Source organism: Pseudomyrmex gracilis, unplaced genomic scaffold (assembly GCF_002006095.1).
Source record: "Pseudomyrmex gracilis isolate BER0280 unplaced genomic scaffold, ASM200609v1 scaffold_726, whole genome shotgun sequence".
Lineage (NCBI taxonomy): Eukaryota > Metazoa > Arthropoda > Insecta > Hymenoptera > Formicidae > Pseudomyrmex > Pseudomyrmex gracilis.
The window spans coordinates 34,186-41,515 of record NW_018021310.1 but is presented as its reverse complement, the minus strand read 5'-3'; the positions used below and the strand labels follow the sequence as shown (position 1 = coordinate 41,515).

Genomic DNA, 7,330 nt, shown 5'->3' with positions numbered 1-7,330 from the left:
GTAGTCCGGGAACTTTCCGGACAAACTGTGTACAGTAGCGCGGCCGTACGCGTCAGACGCTATATTACACCAAATATTTCACTTCTCGATTACTTGCTGTACAATTCTACAAAAGTGCCGCCGCTATTTTTGTTCGAACGGAACCGGTCTTCTTCAACCCGTTTAGTCCGATAACTCTTATTCTGTATGAAAGTTTTTCGACGATTCCCGTCTAGCAAAATCCACTAAAGTTCGATAGCGCCCGTGTTCGTGTATGAATCCCCGCAGAGTAAATACAAAAATCTTAGCGCGATATTCGATAGCTCCCACGCGATTCGATAGCTCGCGATGCTTTTATTAAATACAGGGTATTTGATAAGTATCGCTCGTAGGTAGGTAGAAAGGGTTATTCTGAGACGAAAAGTCCTATATCACTTTGGAAAATTCGCAATAATAACGAAATATTAATGAATAAAGATCCGCTAATCAACGTGCACCCAGAGTAAGAACAGCGTAAGGACAGCCCAGTCTTTCGTGCGTATGTGCCGTAGCGATAGAATGGGAGGATCTAATAGAATAACATGTGTACACAGCGCGTCAGGAATTCGAAGAGTAGGCGCGGGATCGAAGGGCAAGCGGGGCGGTTGTTCGCCAACAAGCGCCGTACGAATCGTACGGCCCGCTTACCCTCCGATCCCCGCGCCTACTCTTCGAATTCCTGACGCGCTGTGTACACATGTTATTCTATTAGATCCTCTCATTCTGTCGCTACGGCACGTACAGAAGAGTGCACCATATCGTGCAGTTCCAGGGGAAGTATTTCTCGGAAATTTCTCCTCCGGCTGCTTTTCCTACCGCGCGCTTCTCCCTCGATCTCGAGCCGTTGGCGGAGACCGAAGAAGAACGACGCACTGTAGTAGAAGCAGTCAAAAGAGAAGTTTTCGAGAAATATTTCCTCTGGAACCGCACGATATGGTGCACTCCTGTGTACGCACGAAAGACTGGGCTGTCCTTACTCTGGATGCACGCTGATTAGCGGATCTTTATTTATTAATATTTTGTTAATTATTGCGAATTTTCCAAAGTGATATAGGACTTTTCGTTTCTCGGAATAACCTCTTCTACCTACCTACGAGCGGTGAGACGATACTTATCAAACACCCTGTAGCCCGTCGAACTAACTCACGAGCGATCCTATCCGTTACGAATAGTGTATTAGTATTAGTGTATTAGTAAAAATAACTCAAAACTACTTGCTCTCTTTTTTTAATTATTTTTTATTTTTTTTCATTATATATATATATATATATATATATATATATAAAAGTTAAATTATTTGAGTTAATAATTAATTTTTTTACCTTATTTATTTTTAGTCGCTTAACAGCAAACAACGGCAGTTTCGCAAATCCGGTAACGAACTACAAGAAACCGACTCCGCGGAGCTTAAACGCGTTACTAACAAACAACAAATTCTTCAGAAACACTTAAAAACCGCTCAAAAACAAAGCTGCCAACATGGTGCATTAATTCAAGAATATCACAACAAATAACAGCAATGACAGATTCAATCCCAATCAAACAAATCTTGTTCTCCACTAATGTCATTATCTCAACATTCTCTAATGCATTTTTTAGCAGCCTTAGTTTCCCAAAGTCCTGGTCCTAGTATGATTCAACATTCACCAGCGACGCCATCAATTGTTCAACACAGTCGAGGTACACCGTTACTTCAGCATAGTTTAGGCAATCCTCAATCAACCAATCCGGACAATGTCATCTCACAACGTCCAACAACAGCCCTCAAGAATTAGTACTTCTTAAGGTGATGAAAGTTCTTTTAGTCCTGAAGCATTACCTTCGCTGGGTTTATGCAATCCCAACTCTACGCGGATGACATTCCCACAACATAGAGCTATTATTAGTAAAAGATTGACAACTTCTCCTGGTGCTTTCACGTCAGAAACGCGAAATCAGCAACAAATAATTGCTGATCAGAGTATGAGAGTTCATAATTTAACTCAGAGATTTAGGCCATCAGAAGAAGCACAAAAAAGAGACGGAATTTATAGCGCGCAACCTGGACAGCAACAATTACAATTGAGTCAACAACAGCATCAACTGTTGCAGAGACAAATAATTCAACAACATAAAAGTGTTGCTCAAGATCAGGGACAAGGTGTTATTGCAGCTCGAGGAACGTTACAACGGCAGCAGGTTCTTCAGCAACAACTTGAAGGTGTTCCGAGACAACTTCTTCAGCAACAGAATGATATTTTTTAAGATGGACAAAATCTTGTTGTTCAAAGAAACTTACAAATATCTCAACAAAGACAGATTCTTCAACAGCAGCAACAAATTCTTCAACAACAACATGAAGGTATTTCTCAAAAAACCAGAATTCTGTTGATCAAAGAACGTTACGAATGGTTCAACGACAACAGATTCTTCAACAACAACAACAACAACAACAACAAGAAAATATTTCTTAAGATGGACAAAATGTTACTACTCAAAGAAACTTGCAAATGACGCAATCCTAACCACAGAGACAACAAATTCTTCAAGAACAGCATGATACTGTTTCTCAGAATATATTTCAAAATGGACAAAGAGGTGTTGCTCAAAGAACATTACAAATGCCTCAACGTCAACAATTTTTTTATCAACAACAACAACATAAGTGTATTTCGTAAGACGGACAAACTATTGTTGCTCAAAGAAATTTACAAATAACTCCACAACGACAGCAAGTTCTGCAACAACAAATTTTACAACAAATTTTACAACAACAAATTCAATAAAAGCACAAAAGTATTTCTCAAGATGGACAAGTATTACTTAAAAATCATTACAGATTACGCAATAACAACAACAAATTCTTCAACAACATCAGCAACATAAAGCTAGTTCTCAAGCTACATCTCAAAAAGGACAAAATGATATTGCTTAAAGAACACTACAATTGGCTTAGCAACGACAACAGAAGTTGCATCAACAACAACAACAACAACATAAAACTCAAGAAGGGAAGACAACTATTGCTCAAAATACGCTTCAAGCAGCTCAACAACGTCAACAAATTCATCAACAACAGCAACTTGAAGGTGTTTCTCATACTATTTCTCAGAAAGGACAGAATTCTATTTATCAAAGATTACTTCAGATAACTCATCAACGTCTTCTCCAGCAACAGCAACAACAACGCCAATTTCTACAGATGCATCAGCAACAACAACAACAACAAAAGCCGCCTACTTTGCCGATGGTGTCTCAGCCAGCAAATTTCCCTAGTCCACAGCTTCATCAGCAACTTCAGCAAAAATATGGCCAACTTTCAAATTCACCTATAGTGCAGCAGGCGACTATGAGGTCTCCAATGCTTCAACAACATTTGAATCCAACTTTGCAATCGTCCAGTCCAATGAACAGAATTTTGCCCATGCTTCATGGCGGTCATCATCACTCTTCAACATCTAATCAACCGCCTAGTTCACCAATAATGCCTAGAAATCCTATGATGGCTGGATCACCAATGCAGATGCAGCGAAGATAATCGACCGGAAATAGCCCCGCTGTACCGGACAGACCTCAGAGTGTGGAAAACCCTGGAACTCCAAGAACATCTCATACTCCTCATAATTATGTTCAGTAAACCACTAATTTAACAACTTCAAGTGATCACCAGCAAGTTTCTCAGCAAATTTCTCAGCAAGTGCTGCAAGAATAATTGTTATCAGAAAATTATAGAGGTGGTGGAAATCCCAATAATCTCCTAAACCCGGTTCCTTATCCCAAATCTGGATATATTAAATTGGGATTAAAAGATAGTTCACCAAATGATGTAATTTCATAACAAGTTTCTTTATCAGAAAATTCTATCAAAAGTGAGAAAAGTTCAAATGACGTTGCAGAACGTTCTCGTCCACAGTTTCCTTGGTTTAAGAGATTTGGAGATTTTAAATTAGCTTTATGAGGTGGATCACCAATGTGATCAAACAAGGCGAAAAATAGCAAGGGATTAAAAACACCTTAGACAAAAAAAATCAATCAACAGAAGAGAAACCAAATACATCATCAAATCGGAAAATAAAGCAGAGTTCTACAGCTCAGCGAGATAGTGATGATATCACTGTGATCGAACAGTTTGGCAATTCAGAATTAGTGGACGTTATCAGGTAGTCTAAAAGGTAATATGCAGGAAGAATATGTTCTTTTTGAACCTGGAATGGTAGTAGATCTCTCCGCTGATAGCAATGATTCACTCTGTCACGCTCTAGTAAATGATGCTGGTCAGGGTCACGACTTGGTCCACATTTTGGAGATTGAAAATCCCGAATCACACTCGGAAGAACCAATTTTAAGCGATGAAGATCTAGTTCCGTCTCATATAAAAAATAAGAAAGGTCTCAGACTCGATATTGAGAACTTTACAATCTGGAAAAAAACTAGTCGCTGTTACTGATACTCCTGAATCTCTAGATCAGGAGGAACTCCGAGTAGAACCTTCTCCAGGATCCTATTTAGATCAATCTCCTGATCAAGACCTCATGTCCTTAGTAAGTGAGTCTGAAGTGGTTATTATTGATCCTACCACAAAGTCTCGTGAAGATAATCTTTCTAAGGGTTCTTGCAATGATGAGATTGAAAAAACTGATTCCAACGAGTAAACTAATGTCTTTAAAGAAAATGCAGGCAGCGAAAGCTTAGATAATCGAACCACGTTTTTGAGACAAAGCAAGAGTCCTACAAACTTTATGTTTTTGGAAAAACCAGCCTATACAAAACTTCCTGTTCACCAAACAAATGTTACCACAATTACAATTTTGAAACCGGCGATATCGTTAGTAAGTACTGTACTGTCTATAAATTCAGTTCCAAATTCTACTAGTTCTAATACTACTAGTTCTAATGAATCAAATCTTAACTCAGCCAATCACAATAGAAGCAAAACCAGTTAGTCAGTTTGATTTGAAGGAAACTTCTTCAAGTTCGATTAGTAATCAGAAAAATGTCACATTGCCGTCTATAATGACAAGTATAGTAGCGGATGCAAAACTTGCACACAGCTTAGTCAAACAGCTTTGGAGAGTATTTCTAATTCTCAGCAAGACAAAACAGAAAGTTCCGACAGTCAGCAAAACACTGAAAATATTATCCTCTGGCAAACTTTGTGCAAGCTTAAGTTTATCAAACATAACGGAATCTCTAAATAATCCCACAAAGTTAGTACTAAATGTACAATCAACTTCTGTGACATTGTCGACTCCAAAGATGTCGATTCCAGACTTGTCGATAAAAAAGAATATTCCAAAGAACATGGAAAATAAGCATAAACATAGAGAACATAGAGAAGCAAGCAGAAAGTCAAGAAAACGATATGAAAAGAAAAAATGAAAAAGAGGAGATTCAAGATAAAATCAAGAATGAAAACGATATTATCGGATCTTTCAAGAACTATTGCTGAGGAGAAAAAGAGCGATCCGTTAAATACCACGGACGAGTTGGAAAGTATGTTAGAGGCTATTCACAATACCGCAGAAAACACTGAGAACAAAAATGATACTCCAACGTCGACCTTGAAGACAATGTCTCCCGTTACTGATAATCTATCGCTTGTAAATATATTAGAAAATGATACTGAATCAGTAGAAAACAACAAAGAACAGCTTTCTTCAAGGTCTGACTCTCAAAAAAGCACAAATAAATCAAAAGACATCGAAGAAGCAAATACCGACAAAAATGTTCTTTTAAATGAAGAGAATCATCAGAAAAGTCTGTGTATCGAAGCAGAGAATTTTAAACACTTCCTTTCGGATTTTTTGAGCGATGAAAAAACTTTGCTGGAAGATTCTTCTGATGATCTGTTGAACATTTTGCACAATATTATTTTGTCGAAGCCGGAAATAGCGAACAGTGGCGAACTGAAATCTAGTATTTACTAGATGCCTCCAAATAGTGGTAAACTGAAGTCTAGCATTTACTAGATGCCAGCTCCGTTGGATACTTTACCTTTGAACATTCTTCAAGATTCAATCGACTTGGAGTAAGAAAATTTCGAAAACGACCAACAAATTCCTCCGACTGAAACTAAAAATCAAATAAAAAATCAAACTTCTGAAGTAAAGAAGAGTTCTCCAGCGACAAATCAAACTTCTACTCTGGTGGTCAGTACTGTGGTACAGTTGCAAAAGAGTATAACTACTGTTCCTCATCTATCACCGCTTTCGAAGTCAACAGAATTAACTTCCAACGTAGTCACCGCGTCCAATCAACTAATGACTTTCTTATCATTCTTTCATACCAATCAGACAACTGGTAATCAAACCACAGTAGTCATTATGGTTTCTCCGGCCAAATCTGGGAGCGTACTATCGACTTCTAGCACAATGTCGACTTTGAATTTATCAAATAATATTCCGAATGTTGCGACATTGGCTAGATCAGATCAAGGTCGATCTCAATCAAGCGTGACTAGCGCTAAAGATATAGATTTTAGTGTGAAAGAGCCACCTAAGAAGTCTAGCGAAGTTGTTACTGCGATTTTGAAGGTCGGTAGTAGTGAGCAGTAGGTTTTTCGCATTGCTTCTTCAGCTGCAACTCTTCAATCCACTTCAGTTTCGAATTTTTTAAGTACTTCTTCAACAATTATAACATTTAGAACAATTGCAACTTCTATCTCAATCAATTCAAACGCTATATTAAATACCATGCTGACAAGCTCGACCTCTTTAAAATCTTCAGTTGTTTGTCATAGTCGAAGTAATACCAACTCAGCAATACCAACTCAGTTTGCCAATCTTCTGAGTTCTGTTTTGCCCTCGACATCAATACAGCGCTTTCAAGGCCTCTAGACGATTCAAGTCAGTTCATGATGTTTAACTTTTCGAGTATTGGTGAATACCACTTCAACTGTAACAAACTCAATGCCAACTCAGTGCGTTAGGAATAATATAAATAACTAATATACTATCCTCAATGACTTCCAGCGGAGTTCGCGCTAGTATTCTTCAATCGACGTTATCACAAACAAGTCCTTCGACTTCTAATCAAAGACAGTACAAGTCTTCAAGTCTTCTATGGACAATAAAAGTAACAAACTTAAAAATCAATCTGTGACACCAAAAAAGAATCTGAAGATTCCAAAGTTCAAGAAAAAGAGAAATAGAAGGTTGTAACGGAGCCGATTTTCTTTCGGCTTCGCCCGGCCTTCCGCCTGCCGGACAGCTCGGTCAGCGCCAAGGATCGGAGAGGGGAAGGCGTGAAATTGCGACACTCGGTTAATTGAATTCTGAAATGTAGCGGAGGTTTATTCGCTTAATTAAAGTATTTACATTTGATACATCTGACG

The 7,330-nt window shown here is 38.3% G+C and overlaps 1 pseudogene; it reads left to right on the top strand.

The window, feature by feature from the left end:
• The window catches only part of LOC109861393, a 23,195-nt pseudogene that overhangs the window by 10,173 nt on the left and 5,692 nt on the right, over positions 1–7,330 (top strand).